Raw genomic sequence first — 18,442 nt, 5'->3', positions numbered from 1 at the left:
AATAGGTGTCTCTATAACAAAGCAGTGGTTATAATGTTGATCCTACTTTTTAGAACCTCAATATAATTTTCATTCACTGGCACCAGACAGAGCCCTTCAGGTTTATTTTGACTGCCAAGCCAGGCAAATGCCTTCATAGCATAAGAATTAAAAGGGGGAAAAAAAAAATTGACAGACATACAGCCATACAGACCTTGCATGGCAGCAATTTGGTGCATGGTCCAAAGCACCAAAACCTGTACTAATCACCTTGAGCTCATTAATTTACAAAGCTTTGGCCCAACTCTAGCGACTGGCAGATGATCAAGCTCTTAGTTGATGTGATTCAAACTAATCCACTAAAAGGCATTTAAGAACCAGCTAGGAAATAAGTATTTTTATATTATTAGAAGCGCTAAAAAGTTTTAAGGACACCGGACTCTCAAGGTGAGTGAAACAACACCCAGCTCCATATGCGAGGATTTCCCAGCTCAGATCCCACCACCAGTCCATGCACTGAGTCACCCAATGGTTACCCCACCATTTCTGTACCCTTTAACTGGAGATGGGCAAATAAGCAAGCTGATGCAATCTATATTACTGTCTCTCTCCCTTTTTCATCCTTCTTCTTTCGATCCTATCTTCAGCATGATTTCCTAGGGAAAGGAGGCTTTTGCCGTCGTACGGGAGTGTGTCATTATGCGCCTTTGAGCTCCCTTCTCCATCCAAAGCAACGCTCAGACCCATTGGTGGCGCTCGGTCAGGCTGGACATGGGGGTAGAAGCTGGAAAATTAGTGAACACGCACTGGAAAAATCCTCCCGGTGCCTCATTAAGGAAACACTGCAGCTTACATTAGTACCTCATTAGACGCAAAAACAACCAACCCCAAAACCCACCACCCACCACCACCCCCCAAAAAAACCCCCAAACCCAACAGAGAAAGAAAGAAAGCAAACTTTTAGGTGCTCCGATTATGGAAAAAAATTGAATTACAAACCACAAGCCAGCATAAGACACAAAGCCATAAGAAAGCAGGCTTCACCAGACCTGGGGCTCATGGTCTACTTGGGGCGATGCATGCTGCTGGCTAGTTTGCTGTCAGACTGGGTCACACTCAAAGATTTTTATTTCACCAGTTCCAGAAAGCCAGAGGTTTGTTGTCTGAACACCAAACTAAATAACACCAAATGCTATTCCCAGAGAAAATATTTTAGCGTCTATAAAATTCTGCCTTTGTTAAGTGGGTAAAAATTCATTGGTTTAACAAAGCTTTTCGCTGCCTGAACTGAAATTTGCTCAATAAAGCAGTACCACAGAAAAACGCTCACAAGAACAAAAACCAATGAGAAAGTCTTCTTCCTTTTTGCCACTCAAATATCAGACCTAGAACCAAGGTATACCAAGGTAGAAGCTGTTTAAAACCTTTTTTATCTGGGAAAAAGTAAGAAAATGATGATAAGAATTTTTAAAACATTTTAAAACCACAAGAAACTTGGTACTCTATTATATGTTAAAGTACTGTACAGTTTGGCATAAGCAAGCTAAACTCTTATTGAAAAAACTTCATAGCAATGAAACTTTTATACTTACATAGCAGCTTGCCTGATGCGGATAAAACAACTTCAAAATTTTTTCAGTCCTTGAAGACCAGCTAGCAAATACACACACACACACACACACATATATATGCATGCACACACACTCATTCAGCAGAGACAGGAGATAAAACGAGGAGGACAAGGACACTTAAGTCTTTTCCTGGGCTGCAAGGAATCAATAAAGTTTTCACTCCCCCCAAACTACTTCTTGTAGTTGACTCCCTTGGGTGCTCTGAAGCACCACAATTATTATCCACCAAATGAGCTCATTCAGAAGCTAGGTACACCTACCCAAAGTCGTTATCCCAACGACACAGGGTTCAAGTTCAACATTCACAGTTGGCTCCACACAAGACAGACCTATCCCTACCCTATGCTCACCCGCTCCTCCAGCGCTGCTCGATGCCCGGACCGAAGACACTGGCCACCACCCTCGCCAGCCCCTCTTATCTCGCTCCCAAGAAGCCTCGCTGGGGGGCTGGAAGCTCCTTAAGGAATGAACACATCTCAAGAGATATTAACTCTTAATATCTGCAGACTGGCATCTGCTTCCTCGGCAGTTTAGCCCCAAATGTTTGTCTGGAAAGAGCGCTCTAAAACCAGTAGGGATTTCTATGAAATCCAGCCCTGTACCGGTTTAGCTTTAGACTCTTGTTACATTAATACAAGGACCCCAGGAAAACAAACTCCTTTGGCTAAATATTTAAGGCCAGAAAAGTCTGAGAACACTTCTGACATCTCTTCCTTATCAGCATCCACAAAAACAAAGAGCTCAATAGATGTAGTAAAAATAAAATATGTAAGAATAACTTAAACTCCATTAAATACTTAAACATACCCAATACCACAGTAACAGTATTAGCCAAACTGGTCATGCAAACCCACTAGTGCTCATGTCAAAACCATCTTTACCTGAAGGTTTGCCTTGTTTATGAAAATTCAAATGGTCTATTTTATTATGCCATAAACCCTACGTGGCGACACTCAAGCAAATATCACCTGAGGTGGGTATTTATACAACATATACGAATCAAGTCTAAATCAACTGCACGTGCACAGCAGTACCAGCAAACTGATTATCTTGCCTGAACACACTTTACTGATCAACTCTAATGAAGTGAGCATCGCTGTAATTTAGGGAAGCCTTTCCAAAACAAACACGAGCATCACACGTTTCATCCCTGACAACATGCGTGAGACAGAGTTAGAATTATCACAACATATCAGCGGCCACCCCGTCGGATATTGCTTCTGCTTACCGCGTTCAAATAAAGCGCATGCGCTCATCGGAAAGGCGAGCGCCAGGCGAAAAGGTTCAAGCTTATTTGGGATGCTGAAGTTAAACTGCTGCTCCTTGGGATTTCGGTCGCTGGAAGCCCACGAGACCGTATGACTTGAGCAACAGATGCACAGAGCGATATCTTAAGATGCTAAATTTTTATCAAGGACTTCCATTATTGTGGAGACAAGAGCTATTGTTTCCACTCACATCAGCGCTATTTTGGGAAACTGGTTATACACACAACGGCCCAAATTAGCTTTTATTCAATTACTCAGAAATAACATCTGAAAAGTAACCTAACTGAATCTAGTTCATTTACTTCAAAAATCACGCACGTCAATATGAAACAGCAAACAAATGAAAATCTGCACAAGAAAGCTTGGAGCTGGCAAAGAGAAAATCCAGTGGGTTAAGTGAAGAACATCTTGGTTTGATTATCCTTCTCCTTCCTACCAACATTATTTTTAGGTGACTGAAACCTTTATGGCATACCGTTACCTTAGCTGCCAAAGTACAGCTGTAGACACACATTATTTACTTAAAAACATCCACCCTACAGCTGATTAAACTCCTGAAATGAGCTTGTCAGGCCCCTCCCTCCACCACCCAGACAAAAAAGCACTGATTTCCCCAACAGTAATGTGAATATCCTGGCATAAAAGGACAACAAGCTGTAACCGCCCCGACAGCGCTTCAGTACGAGTGCTGGAAAATAGCATGGACTTGCACTGCAAAGTGATTTCATCTGAAAATCTCTGCAGGAATAAAGGAATGATAACAGTGAAAGGGAACAGGGACTGGAATTAGCAATTTCCAACTACTGGGGAGGGGGGATTTAAAAAAAAAAAAAAAAAAATCAAACACTAACACAGCAGCAGTTCATATAAAGCTCCTGTGAAAAGCTATTGTTTTGAGAAATTTTTTTAATTGCCCTTGGGCATTTCACAGCCATATCTAATAAGCTTGAAATTAGGCAAGGTCATGAGTATGCAGCCTTCAGCATTTCTGAACATAAAATACCAGGAAAATACCCTGTTTGCATGACTTCCAGCTTTCCAGAATCATTTTCTTCACTGCACTATAAACCAATTTCTGAATCCAAATAATTTGGTCTGTTAATCTGTTTCCATACTTTTCTTCTTTCACACAGCATATCCCGTAGTATGGAAACACCCTTGTTGATATAACCCTCAGCAATTCTGTAACCTGCCTGATGCTGAAATATTTACGGTACCGTTTTGCTGGCCAAATACCTTCAGTATACAAAGGACTCACCCGACAGCTAGTCACTCAGCTACCTACAAGTCATAATTCGTCTGTACAACGGCTAATGAGATGAAAGCAGATACACACAAAAGCAGGAGGTTGACTGATACAAAGTAATTGCAGGCAGAATTCGATGACAGAAATTTATGTAATTCTATTAAAGGGAAGGCAGTTGTGTAGGAAAAGAAGGAAAGGTCAGATAAACCCCCCAGAATTTAAACAGAATGGACAAGGAATTTTATATACCATATGAACACATAAAAGGGCACAATAGAACTTTTACTTATATTTGACCCCATCCCTCCCTATCATATTTAGCAGTTCATATAGCATATTTAGCTGTTTATATAAAGCCAGGCAAGGCAGCAAGGCGAGCCCCCCAGCAGCTTACTCAGGAATATGTGCCGACGGAGGAGCACGCAGGATATTTTACGTCCTCATCCTAAGTAACCCAGCATTTAACTTCAAGGTTTCCATGAAGAATTTTCCGGGTATTACAGCAAAGTAAACTCCTGGCCCAAGGCGCAGCTCCGGCTGCGTGCATCTGCAGTGTCCCTTCTAAGAGAGAGGCAGCCTTCACGCCCTGCCTTGGCACTGCTGTGACCCAAATAAATGGCAATATTGTGGTTTCAGACCGAATCACGCCCTGCAGCTCCGAAGAAGGGTCTGAACTGGGGATCACGTAGGCGCAAAGCTATGCGACGTACAAATGGCAGCACCATTTACAGAGAACTTTTCCCTTTTTTAACACGTACCAAATGATAAACCATGATTTTATTTGGTATATACATATAAAAAATATTTAAGTTAATGATATACAGTCCATGATGAAGCAGTCCCACCTACATACGTACATCTCTACCATGAAACCCTCACAGTTTCCACAGCAGCTTTATAAAAACTATATCAGCGACAATAAAGTACCGTGTATGCACAACAGACCAAATACTGGTACTTATGGAAAGGACAATTATTGCTGCGAACATATGGCGACTGAGGGATAAGAACTCCGCTCCTCTCTGAGTAGGTCACCCCACATAACAAAGAACACGGTAAATTCACCGGGGGAAAATGGGCATCTAAAGTCTTACGACGGCTATTGTGATACTTGGCAACAAGGAAAACTATGAAGAATTATTCACTTTATAAGAGGAAGAAGGCTTTCCAACAAGCGGGCAGTCTTGTTCAAACTAACCCGTCCTCCCCCAAAAATAATGGAATCCAAAGTAATGTAAAAAAAAGATGAAATAAGCATGGGATATATCTGTACTTATGTCCTTCCTCACCAATTATATCACAAGAAGGTATTGTCTGATGTAAAAATCTATTCATAGTGCCAAAGAAGCACCAGCAATTCTACCTTACCACCTGCTTTGTGCTATTCTCACTGAGTCAATATCTTCTCACAAAAGGAAGACACCCATCAGCAATGGCGATACACCACGTTTTACCCAGGAACCACATCAGCCACCCTAGGATTAAAATAAGAGTTTGTTTTCAAGGCAAATGAGTTCATTTTAACTAAATATGTCTTACTGAGCTTTATCGAACCAAACCATCAGCCGTGCCAATACATGCTGCAATCTCTTCTGCAGAGGTCACCATCGCCCGAGCGCGGCTGTTGTATCACTTGACCCCTGCGAGTTGTCCTGCCTCTTCCATCACATCGATTTGACAGACACTACGTGCAATGTGGGGGCCAGCAAAAGGAGAGGGGGGTTATAGCTTACTGCAGTCAGGTTCATACGTGGCTAAATAACATCCTGAAGGATGTACAGCAATTATTTTAGCACCCCTCAAACCGCTATACTTGCCGATCAATCTAGTTTCTAATGGTAGTGGGAAGCCTAGACAGATCAAGGGATTCAGACTTGGGTTTCCATTGGAAAACCCCAATCCTCCTCATGAGCAAAAACTGAAAAAATAATTTATTCTATTTCCAAAGTACATTGTAACTTAAACTTTACCTTTTACAGCAGACAGTCGGAGGAAATCAGACTCAAGATCAGACACGCGAATGCCAGATAATTAAACAAGCGGATCACTGACGCATAAATAAAGTTTTAGGTTTACAACGAACAAGTCGTCTACTGTAATGCCACCAGGATGACTTTTCAAATGTTTTTATGTCAGCACTGGCCTAAAAACGCCAGTGGAAACTCGAAGGGTCGGATTCCCTCCCTGCGGGCACCTCCCGGGGCCGTACAGGAGGCAGCAGGGTTAGACCTGAGGACCGGCCTGATTAAAAGCCTTTCCTCGGTGTTCGCATAACTAATCAGCCGAGTGATGGGAATCATTTTATCTGAGCAGCAATAATGAGCTAAATCTCTATTATTATTGCAGCGATCACCCACCCGTAAGTGCCTCACCAAGGATTTATTTTTACCTTGCTCCGCAGCAAAGCAAAGGTGTACCTAGTGAAGAAACGGCGTCCTGACACCTCCTCTCTACCAACGCATGGAGCCTGCAAGCTCATCGCTTACTAAAGCAGAAATACCTACGTTTTCCTTTCACCTGTCCTTCCTTAAGCGCTTGTTACACAGCGGACAGCACTGCTGCATGTCCACAGCAGACACCCAAACACGCAGGTCTGAAACCCTTGGGGCTCGGCAGCCGCGCGGGACGCGGGAGCCAGCCTGACCTGACAGCACCGCCCAGCAGCGGCCCCCAGCTCCGAGGCATCCAGGTAGTCGTATCTCTGTGCAAAAGGGGGTTTCCACAGCAATAAAAGCAAAAAAAATCAACAAAGATCTTTCTAAAGGTATGTTAATGGCCACACTGGGGATCTCCACCCAGCTCATACCGAGATCTTTGTTATTTACCTTTAATTTCCACAGAACAAGCTCTCTCAGGCAACATATTTTTTTTTGAGAGAGAATACATATATTGTGCCAGTGCTGCCCATTGGAAGTTCACAATCCGTGCTAACCACTGGCCCTGTGCTCTGCCATGGCTTTACAACGAATCCCACACGGACAAAAAAGACGACCCACGGCTTTTCTGCGCAGCCTGGACTTCTGATGCTCTACAAACCAACAACTAGGCACCTACCGACGTACTGTACGAAACCCAGCGGATACTCCTGCAGGTGATCCCACAATTTGGGCAGGTTTTCATACCTGTCAATATCTGTTACCAAATAAAAGTTTCCAAAATATAAAAGAAATCACGTGGACGTGTGAGAGAATTATGCAGTTTGCCTATTGTATTGGCAAGTGACGTAATTTAGTGTTTTCCATCACACTAGCTACAGAATGTAATTAGGAAACTGTTAATATTCCCTCCGAAGAAAACGTATTTTAGCAGAAAAGAGCGCATGCACCGGCTACAATTGGAAACACAACTATTTGTCTAAGAAAATAATCTAATATTTTACATAGTGATATTTTTTTAAATAACAAGGAAGGGCGGCAAGCTCCTTTGCACCCACGATGTGGCTCCCTTTTGCAGACTCACGGCATAGCCAGTTATTTCATTTGCTTTTACATGGAAAACAACTCGTAAAGAACTACGTTTTCATAAGCAGGCTCTCAAAACAAACCCATCACAGCCACGGTCTCCTGCCAAATCCAAACCGCCCCACTGGGGAGCAGGGCAGGACACAGAACCGCGCCTAACCCGCTCCATCACCCCACCTTAACCGCAGAAAGCGCCCGGACAGACGGCCCCTGCGGCCGGACACACGGGTTTTTACCCTGCAAGTGCCCGGCTTTGGGTTCCAGCACCGTGGGGTTGCTCCCGGGGCTGAGCCCGGCTCCCCCCGCCTAAGCCCGGCTCAACCCGGCTGAGCCCGGCTCCCCGCGGCCGCGCAGCCCCTCGGGGGGGGGGGCGGGGAGACGCAGGGTGCTGTTCCCCCTCCGTCACCCCCAAAACCGGTGGGCGGGGGTGGGGGGGCTGGCAGGGACCCCCCCGCAAAGCCGGGGTCGGGTTCTCCTCCCGCAGTGGAGCGACTAATCCATACATTGAGCTTAAACAATCGGACCGAGGGTTGAACGAGCCGGACGCGCTCGGGTTTACCTTTTGCCTCACCGCGCACACGGCATGGTTTTCCAAGTACGTGCCAGCCGCAGCGGCTTGTAGCCTAAGATCGCTTTTTTTTTTTTTTTTTTTTTTTTTTTTTGCTGTAATGGGAAAAAAAAAGTTAGAAAGACGAGGTTTTGCCCAGGCTACAGCGAGACGCGTACCTTTGCGGCGTGTCCTTCCCGGCTCCTCGCTCAGGGGGTCTCCATCGCGGCGGCGGGGGGACCCCGGGCCCGTCCCCCCGGGGCGCTGCCGGGGCGGCCGCTGCCTCCTACCGCCCGCCGGCCCCCATCGCCCGCCGGCGGGGCCCGGGGCCGCGGCCCCGGCTGCTCCCGCATGGAGCCAGCGCCCCGCTGCAGCTCCCCTCTGCTGGCAGGGCGAGATCAGGATCTTCGCTGGGCAGGGATCCTGCTGAGCTCTAGCTCTCTTGCGTGCTTCATTAAAAATTAGACGCTGGATTATTGCAAGTATATATATACATATCGAACAATTATCTTATTATTCTACTCTTACACAAGTCGTCTTTCAGGGAAAAATAAAAATCTACGGACAATAAAGCACAAATTCAAAAGCACAAATTCAAAAGCACAAATTCAAAAGCACAAATTCAAAAGCACGGGGAAGGAGAAGCTGTCGGGGAGAGGAATGGCACCCCACCGCAGCGTGGCACGGCCGCTGCCCTCCGCAGCGAACCCAGCGCCTCGCCAGCACGGTTCACACATGAAACAGAAACGCTCCTGGCTGCTGCGGGGTTACCTTATTCCCAGCAGCTTTTCCGCTCGGAGGGGCTGATGCCGCTCTTCAGGAGGGTCGATAGTGAGGGATTTCTAACTATCTGCTCCGGCTGGGAGTGTCTTTCCAGCGATGAATCACGCCGGTTTATCCCAGCGTAATGTTACAGAACGCTTTACTCAAGCAAAACTCCATATATGAGGCTGCAGGTTTTCATCTCTTGCCAATTTCAAGTGGGTTTTGTTATCATTAAAAGAATGTAATTACGTCTATCTCACTATATTCAAGTCTGTTTCTCAACAGACCGAGCATAAATACCTACACGTATTTAGAGAAGCATGACATCACATTTTAGCTCAGTTAAGTGGCTTTTAGATAACAAGCGATGCCCCGTCCCCGAGAACGCAAAGATTAGATAAAATATTGAAGAAAAGCTGTGACTACCAGCCGTTTGTTTGTACATACTAGCGTAAAGTTTAACAGCACAATTTAATTCATTTCGGCACATTAATTAGTCATGCAGAAAGTATTCAAAGCAGCAATTCATCAAAAAAGCATTAGTATTAAATCAAATCAGCGCTGCCTGCCAGCTGAAAGCTGCTAATAAAGCCAGGAATGCTCTTGCTGATGGGAGAAGCTACACAACCTGTCCCCCGCTCCCATCCCGCGCTCCCCAGGCACAAATCCGGGGCAGGGGCTCCGGCGGGAGCCCGGCGTGGCACCACCGGTCTGTCCTGCTCCGGGCTGCTCCCGTTTCCTCTTCCCACGTTTGTGGGAATATAATCTGCAAAATAGAAGCGCTCCCAAGCAGCTCGCCGACGTGGCCAAAGATATTTTTGTCCGCTGGGTTTTGAGCGCTGCCAGGTATATGCTCCCATGTATAATTTCATTTTTTAAAGAGTTTTTTAAAGAGTAACCATTGTTCACTCACTGGAAAGGCTGCAAAGTCAGACCCAAGTCTTGAATTAATTGCTTATTATTTACCTACATGGCGCATTGGAGAGGTCCATGTTTTCCTCTTAGGGTTAATATAGTATAAATATTCATTTCAAAGATTCCTTAGAGTTTTGCAGGAAAAAATATTGCATAACAGAGCACTGACTTGGGGTCAAAAAATATAAAAGTCGAGGGCAAACCTCCTTCGACCACTGTATCCCACAAGTCAGGTAAAGGCTGAAGGAGGACTTAAGTGACTGGGAAAGAGAGAAATGGTTTAGCAGAACAAGTGATGAATACAGAGGCCCAGGAAAGCCTTTAGGGGAGCGAGGACCAAACCGTTGCGCGGGCAGGGCAGGCTCCCCTTCCTCGCCCTGCCGCAGGACCAGAGCTGCCGGGTGTTTCTGGACGACAAGCTGCTGGGGCAGGTGATTTGAAAGGCAGATGCCAGCTCTGGGCGTAAGACCTTAGTCAGGGCTGGGCGTGGAGGCAGGGAGCTGGGTGCTGAGCAGGCAGCGCCGGGATGGAGAGGACGGGAGCCAGAAAGCCCATGCGAGGAGGAACTTACGGCAGCCCCAGTTAGGTACGGGGCATTGCCTGGACCAAGGATGGGCATCTGACTGGGCTTACAGGTTTCTGTAAAGCTGCTGCGGCACAGCAAGCATTCAACAGTCCTCTGTAGACTGAGATGGCAGCCAGCCTTACCCCCAAAAATAAATGGGGAGAGAGAGAAATCTCCTTTTGAGGGGAGCTAACGAGAAAACAAGGCTGAAAGAGTGGCATAGACACTGATTGCTAACAGAGGGCCGACACCCTGGGACCCAGGTCCTAACTCAGCTGGAAGATCATCCTTTACACCAAACCCCCTGAGCCTTATACATAGGATTTAATACATAGGCAGCTATTTTCACATTTATTCCCACAAATACCATTAATAGGAACAGACTCGTCTGGCTGGAGCTTTTGGCGCACGTGAATCGTCCCAATGAAGCAATCATACCAACACAGGCAAGGAGCCTACTGAAGGGACGACAAAAGGAGCAGCAAGACTATGAGACGACATCGTGAAGATGAAAAGTTTCAAAGGACAGGCAAGAAATCCCACAACAGTATCAGGGCTGTAAGTCTGGTGAAGGTTACAAAAGCCTTCTGTTTCTGTAGGAGAGATTATAAGGTCAAAACGTTTCATTGAAAAGGGTTTTATATGAATCAATTTATTCCAACTCACTCCATCAGTATCCGCAGAAGGTATACCTACCCGACTGTGCGTGCGTGTATAAACAAGAGCTATTTCAAACAGCCTGGAAACTTTGTCTATAAAACCATTGTTAAAATAACTCGTAAAATTATGTAAGTTATGAAATAAATTGTAAAGCATTTTAAGAGTCCCATACAGATTTGAGGATTAAAGAAATAATTGATGTTAACCATAAAAAAGCTAGGTGATTTATTGCGAAAGGCATTTATTTCTTCTCCCGAGGAAGATTGCTCACTCCAGCCAAGCATCGCATCCATCCCTTCGCTGAGAGTCTGAGCCCTGACATGCGATATTTAAGGCAGGCTCACGAGCAGCAATTAACCACAACGGTCCAAGTGCGTGCTGTGGTGTCTCACGCCAAGTTAAACTGGGGAATCCTGAAGCATCAAAGGCCAGCTATTAATAGCTATTATTCATTCATTCATTTAAAAGATTACATGAAAAAATTAACAATCGTAGACAAAACCAGCCGGCCACATTAATTCTGTTGATGGCAAATCCTGGTTTTGTCCTTATGATGAATGAATGAGTGACATCTGTTCCTTCAGACATGGTTGGGGGGTTTGGGGGGCCTTAAGTGCTGCGACTCTGCCTTTGTGCACTATGTAAAAATAGATTTAAATTTTCACATATTTTCAGACACTTCCTAATTGGCCAGGCATGAAAGCACATTACTATTTAACACAATCTTCAGCACAGCCCTTGGTTTCTGTGCCAACATTCAATGCATTTTATTCATCCGCTCGCTTGTGGTGGTTTATGAATGATCACTTCATAGCTGGGGAACATGAAAGCCGTTTCTTTAGCTGCATATAGCTCATACAAGCAGCAGTGCGCATCTGCGGCGCTTAGCACTGCTAGATCGGATTCCTCAAATTCCCCATAAACACTGGGAAAATAGCTAAACTGGGACGATTCTCGTTTCATTCTCTGCATCCATCGTAACCTAGTCTAGTTTCGGCACAAGGCTGAACTTTGCATCTGTGTCTCAGAACAGTAACTCTCCCATTAAGTGTACCTTATTATTACTATTTATAGTTCTACACTACCAGCATCAGATATCACACATCCATCTAAACTAAATTTTGCTATATCCTTTTTTAAAAGCCTTCTGCCAGTTTTAATCACCTTTGTATCTTTGCTGAAGCTTTACCAAAGCAGCCAGCATTTGGTGTTTCTGAAGGAACAGCTCAGTTGTTGCAGTAGCAGAAGGCACGCTGCCTATTTTCTACTAACTCCTGGATTTAGATCAAGATTTTGGAAGACAAAGCGCGAGTAAATCATTAACCTTTGAGCTTGATGGAATTAGGGCTGGACATCCACGATCAGGCTGTACAAAAGCCAGGGCACGACAGAGATGCTTGCACACTTCATGCCTCTGAACAGCCCTTCCAAGCCCAGCTTCTCCTGGCTGTTCTCCATCTGGGGCAAAACGACCATAAAGAGATGGTGAAACATGACAGTGCTTCCAGGGATCCGAAGTCTGGATATGCTATAATGGTAATTTTGCTTGTTGATGGGAACTGAATCTCCACATCTTCAAAGATATTCTTTGGTCTCTTCTCCCAAGTAACACGGAAAGGGCTGTCAGGCCCTGGCACAGGCTGCCCAGGGAAGGGGTTGAGTCCCCATCCCTGGAGGGATTTAAAAGCCAGGGAGATGTGGTGCTCAGGGACATGGTTTAGTGTTGGCCTTGGCAGTGCTGGGTTAACGGTTGGACTTGATGATCTTAAAGGTCTTTTCCAACCTAAACGATTCTATAATTCTATATAGGAGAGGGTCTTGACACAAAGACATCCAAATTATAATCCTCTGGCTATCTTCTGCCTCCTACAAACCTCAGGGATCTGAGGTGTTGTGTGCTGACCCCAGAAAGCACCCCAAAAAACAGCAGTCTCAGCAAGAAAAAGTTCAAAATTGGTGACAAGGATATTAAACTTTACATCAAAGGAACATGATTGAAAGTACTGAGTTTTGAAACTTCAAGTTCAGTTGCTACCAAAATTCTACCAAATTGTCTTATTTGGTAGAAGCTTCGAGGACAATAGCTTGGAGAAATATTCCAAGCTATCAGTGTTTTAAAATGTAAGGCTGAGATTCCTGCATGCCCAAACAGTCCTTGGTTTCATATGGAATTAGTGACATAATTAACAACATTTAATAATGTTCAACAGATACTCAGGGCCAGAAGACTGAATGAGCAGTCTAAATGGATGCCTTTCTATGATAGCAGCAAGACTGAATTTTCCAGTCCTACAAAGGGAATTAAGGTAAATATCTATGGTGTTACTGGTCTCTAGCATTTAGAAATTACTTTCCCAGTAGTAAAACTGGGAACAGACTATTAAATCACAGCATTTTACAAGGAACAGGACACACTGGCCATTCTTGTAGCCTTCATTTGACTTTAGAGTTCCTGGTTTAAATATCACTTGAAGAGAGAAAAAATCTGATCAATTTTTTATTCTAATTACATCCAGTCTAACACCCCAACCACCAAAGCAATCTCAAAAAGAAAAGGATTTCATACTGGTTCCGCATCCCTTCATTTTCAGTGGTAACTCTCAAATATGATTCCTTTTGGACATCCCTTTGAGAGAGCATAGCTTAATAGAACAAAACGTAACACCTATCTGGTGTAATAAAAAAACCTCAATACTTCAAATAAACAAGAAAATATTATAGGAAAGAATGGGGTAAGGTTTACGGAAGGATGGGCAGGTAAAGAAAAGTTGTAGGGAAAAAGTACAAGTGCTTTGAGGGCAAGGGGGTACCATAACATGGAGAACTAAGTGGGTGGGGAAGGGGAGCAGAAGATTGAAGACCATCCATGGTTAGGTGACAGGGAAAATCCCTACATCCTCGAGGATCTGCCGTCCTCTGCCTGACAAGAAACTACATTAATTAGCCAGCACAGGGTTCTGTGCCACAGCAGAAAGCATGGACATGCCCAAAATCTTCTTGTAAGGTTTTAGCCCATGGACAACAAGAGTTGGGTTTAAAAAAATAAAAGATAAGAAGGTGGCCAGGTCGCTAAGGAAGGCAAGGCAGAAGCTTTATCCAAGTAGCAACCACCAAAATACTGCACACAGCTATGTAATGTTAGATTTCCTAGTAGAAAGTATTGAAGGTGTGTGGCATGTTTTAACAACACGCTCCGCAATTTATAAACTACTGTTTCAGCGTGCCCATTGTATCCACCAAGAGCAATGTTTTAGCAAATGACTTACGGCGTGTTTTTCCTTCGCTGCCAGGCTTTGGCAGGAGACAGCTCTGTGCCGGGAAGGCAATTCCAGAGGCAGATATCAACGGTAGAAACCATAGTTAGGAGCCTTTCTGCCTGATGAAGGATGCTTCACAGAAAGTGCACTTCTGGATTAGCAGCAGCCATAAAAAGCATGGAACCATGAAATAAAGGATTAAGGGGGGGAAAAAAAAAAAAGAAAAAAGAGGAAAAAGAGGGGAAAAAAAGAGGAAAAAGAGGGGAAAAAAAGAGGAAAAAGAGGGGAAAAAAAAGAGGAAAGAGAAGAAAAAGAGGAGGGAAAAAGAGGAAATAGAAGAAAAAGAGGAGGGAAAAAGAGGAGGGAAAAAGAGGAGGGAAAAAGAGGAGGGAAAAGAAAAAAGGAGAGTTAGTGGAATAAAAATTTCTTCCACACACTGTTGTTTTGGGTTTTTTTTTTTTGCAAAAAGCAAGGAGAAAAGTGACAGGCATAAAAGAGACCCTGATTGCCTATTATTAACTGCTAGTAGCACCATTAGTTTATTTACTAGAGTGAAAACTAATAAGGAGACTAATGAGAGGTTTGGTTTGAGGCATTGCGGCATTTCATTACAGCCTGGCAGAAAATTGGAAATGAACCCGATAGCTCTGTACTCCGTTAACTCTTTCTCTCGGGTCTGGGTGAAAATGCAAACACACATGCCTGCATTCAGCCGTACCTGCCAGGAGAGCTCCTAATGATTTTTTCACAACTTTAATCCCCCCAGTAGAAGATTTCTTGCTATTTTCCCTCTTTATGCCTAGCACTGCAGTATTAAAACATTAAAATTCGTTTACCATCAACATAAGAATAGTTTATAAGCCCGTTGTGCCTTTGATCACGGTCTGTCAAAGCATGGCACAAAATGTAATTAATTAAGCCTCCCGATATTCCTGGGGTCGGTAGTGGGATACAGCGGCATCACTCACCTCCCCGGCACGGGGGCAGCCAGCCCCACCACGCTGCTTCATGGTGCAAGGAAACATCGATTCCTTCAGTAACCTGCTCGGTAAAGGTAAACGCTATCTCCAACCCAAGAGATAGGGAGAGGATAGGAAGCAAAATGCAGGATCTGCTGGGATTGGGCAAGGAAATTAAATTCGTCACCTTTGCTTGATAAGTATCTTAGAAACTCCAGTGTAACTGAATACAGCAATAGCACCGCACAAAGAAATGAAAAGATTTTGGAAACTTTTCATGGACACATTAGAGAAACAGGCCGCAAACAGGTAAGATTTCCTGTAGCTTGGGGTGATGTAACCGATAGAACTGTTTTAACCCGTTGGACAATAATAAGGCCGTTTCCTTTGCAGGGAGCTATACGTGCGCAGAAGACTGCCACATCATCTACCGCTTTCCCCATACGCTCATGCACGCGCAGCGTCCCCGTGCCTACATCACCTCTCGTAGTGCCGCCAGATCTTGTGACTGCTTGATGTTTTCATTTCTGGTGGGTTTTCATAAATAAAAAGCCCACAACTCTGTTTTGGGATTGAATACCTACTTAAAATCAATGTTAAAACAGCAGTCTCTATCCCCCCAACCCATACGTTTCTGTTTCTTCCCTGAATCTTAAAAATGAGTGGATGGGCTAGAGTTACTCATGGCTGATCCTATTTATATGAGTGTATGTATGTACACCATGCACTAGGGAGCCTCTAGGCTATGTGGTAAATAACCTAGCATTTTCACAAAATTACCAAATGATATCTTTTTATTTGGTTGGTTTTTCACCATTCCTTCTAGAGGAGCAAGCAAAACCACTGCTATCAAGTACAATCTCTCTGGGTAAAAGTCACACGAGGAGCATCTCTGGGTTTGCAAATGCACCAAAACATTCAGATACAAAACATCTGAGCTTTCTGGAAATGATCCGTTTGGTTTCTTGGGAGGAAAAAAGATTGCCTGAAGAAGTTTCCCAATAATTTCTGAAATCATAGCTGGCTGTTTATAACATTTGGCTCCTCAATTAAGTACAAGGGAAATACCTGTATTTGAGTTCTCAGCTCTCCTAGGTAGAGAGCACAAGCAAGACAAAATTAAAAAAAAAAAAAAAAGATGGATTTAAAAGAAAATACCAAAGGGGGCTAAACCAACAAGTTTTATATTCTTCCCTCAGGGAAAAAGTCTTTAAAGCAGGTGCAGAGATAAGCAGCGGAAGGCACAACAGAGTGGTGCAAACATGACATGGAAGAAATAGCAAAAATACGTGCACAGGCAATTACACCTCCTTCCCGTGGAAACGGTGTCAGACGGCAGAAACGAGCTGGGCAAAGAAAGCAGGTCCATAACTGCAAAATAACACACAAGCTGAACTCCAGCCTCTTCCCTTGACCATTTGTCTGTGTTACTTAAAAACAGCATTAAACTATTTCACTGATCCCAGGTCAGAAAGCTGTTGAAGGAGTGTGTGTACACACATTTGCTTCAACTCTTCGTCTCAGATTCCAAAACAAGATTAACATGCAATTTTTCGCTAAAGGATTTTGCAAGATTCTGGGAATAGAAGAAATCCCCTGAAAGCTTCCCCCTCTGCCGTCATCACACGCACAACCCTTTGGTTTGGAGGCAGTTCAGCCTTCATTAGGGCCATTTCATCATAGAATCGTCAAGGTTGGAAAAGACCCTTAAGATCATCGAGTCCAACCGTTAACCCAGCACTGCCAAGTCCATCTATACCATGTCCTCGAGCACCACATCCATCCGTTCTTTAAATACCTCCAGGGATGGAGACTGGAGGTATTTGATCTGCGCAGTGCCCTAAAGCAAAGAGCCCTTGTTCAGCCTGAAGCTGAACACCTGACTTTATTAAGCACCCGATCCAATGTCCACTGAAGCTGAATTAATGCAAGTCTCCCCCCAACTTCAGCCTTGTTTGATTAGGCTGTAAAAAAAATAATTACAAACTTCTCTTTTTTTTTTCCTGCAGCTAAATTCCATCAATGGATTAATATTTTTTTAATCATCAAGAACATCTTGGGTTTTGCCTCTCACTTTTAGGTCAAACTTACTGGATATCTAATGTCAGCAGCCTAACTGTATTGCCTGTTACCCTTGTTTTACAGATGGAGTTGCTTTTCAGCATGTCTTCTTTGGGCTTATATGTTAAGGAGATAAAATATGAAATGGTGGAATGACAAGCTGATAAAAAAAATAATATTCAGCAGTAATTGTTCAGACTACCATACTGGCAATTTGGCAGAACTGTGATGTGATGTTGCCATGTTTAGTATACAGGATGAAAAAAAGCTTTAATAAAATAAGAAAATAAACAAAAGAAGGGGGAAAAGCCATTGGGAAATTCTTTGCATGTCTTTATAGTTAAGATGTTAATGGTCCAAAATAACATCTGTGTTCTTCCTACATTCTTAAAAAAAAAAAAAAATCACTTGCCGATTATGTTAGCTTGCTTTGAAAGCCCACAGCAGATTTATTATTTCCTTTGGAAAAACTGTACTTTGTTCTTCCTACAATATCATTCCCATCAACTGTAGCATGCCAAAAGAAGCTGCTTTGGGAATAAGCCAAAAAGATTGAGACAATGTGGTATACGCTAAGCGCAGACTATTTATGGGCTATGAGAGAAAAATCCTTTTGTAATTTTTGAAGTCTGCATTTGGTGCAAGTTAATGAGAAAGTTTGAGAGACTGAAAGGTCTCATTATGATATGTCACTCCAAGATTGCATCTTTGTTTTCTTAATTTTCTTTTAAGCTGCTCCCAAGCTGGCTAAAAAGAATCTTTATGAGAGAGGATGAGATAAACTTTGAGAATTTCAATGCAAAGATGGCCAGTCCCGATTTGATCCAGTTATTTGGCTCTTGCGGTGAGCTGGAGCGAATGAGCCTACGCGTCACTGAGCCGAGAGACTGTCGACAGAGCGATAAAACCCCAGCTGTATTTTTCTCCCACTCTCTTGGCATCTTTTTGGGCTGGACAGACAGTTTCTGGTTATTTACAACACTGTGCACATTGATACAAATTTAGTCCTCTCTTCTGTTTGGGAATCTCTCCTCTTTTCCCCAGGATCCCAATCATTTTTCCAAATTATTTCCTAGGTAATCCTGAGCAACAGCAGGAATTGTATGGGTTATCTGCAAGCCTGCAGCC

At 43.8% G+C, this 18,442-nt stretch overlaps 1 protein-coding gene across 3 annotated transcripts in view; it reads right to left on the bottom strand.

Moving 5' to 3' along the window:
* LYPD6 (LY6/PLAUR domain containing 6) overlaps positions 1-8,425 on the bottom strand; it is a 40,041-nt gene extending 31,616 nt beyond the window's left edge. The window contains exon 1 of one of the 3 annotated variants that reach the window (XM_087731099.1): positions 8,312-8,425. The gene's annotated coding sequence lies outside the window, so the exon portion shown is untranslated. Of the gene's footprint in view, positions 1-2,838; positions 2,962-4,518; positions 4,686-8,311 lie in introns of those variants that run through there. The other 2 variants (XM_087731100.1, XM_087731101.1) reach the window with 2 other exon arrangements.
* Between the last annotated feature and the right edge of the window lie 10,017 nt (positions 8,426-18,442).

This window comes from Nipponia nippon, unplaced genomic scaffold (assembly GCF_047370975.1).
Source record: "Nipponia nippon isolate SJK-2023a ecotype South Korea unplaced genomic scaffold, ASM4737097v1 scaffold_5, whole genome shotgun sequence".
Lineage (NCBI taxonomy): Eukaryota > Metazoa > Chordata > Aves > Pelecaniformes > Threskiornithidae > Nipponia > Nipponia nippon.
Note: the sequence above shows the minus strand (reverse complement) of the source record. Positions and strands in the feature narration are given on the sequence as shown.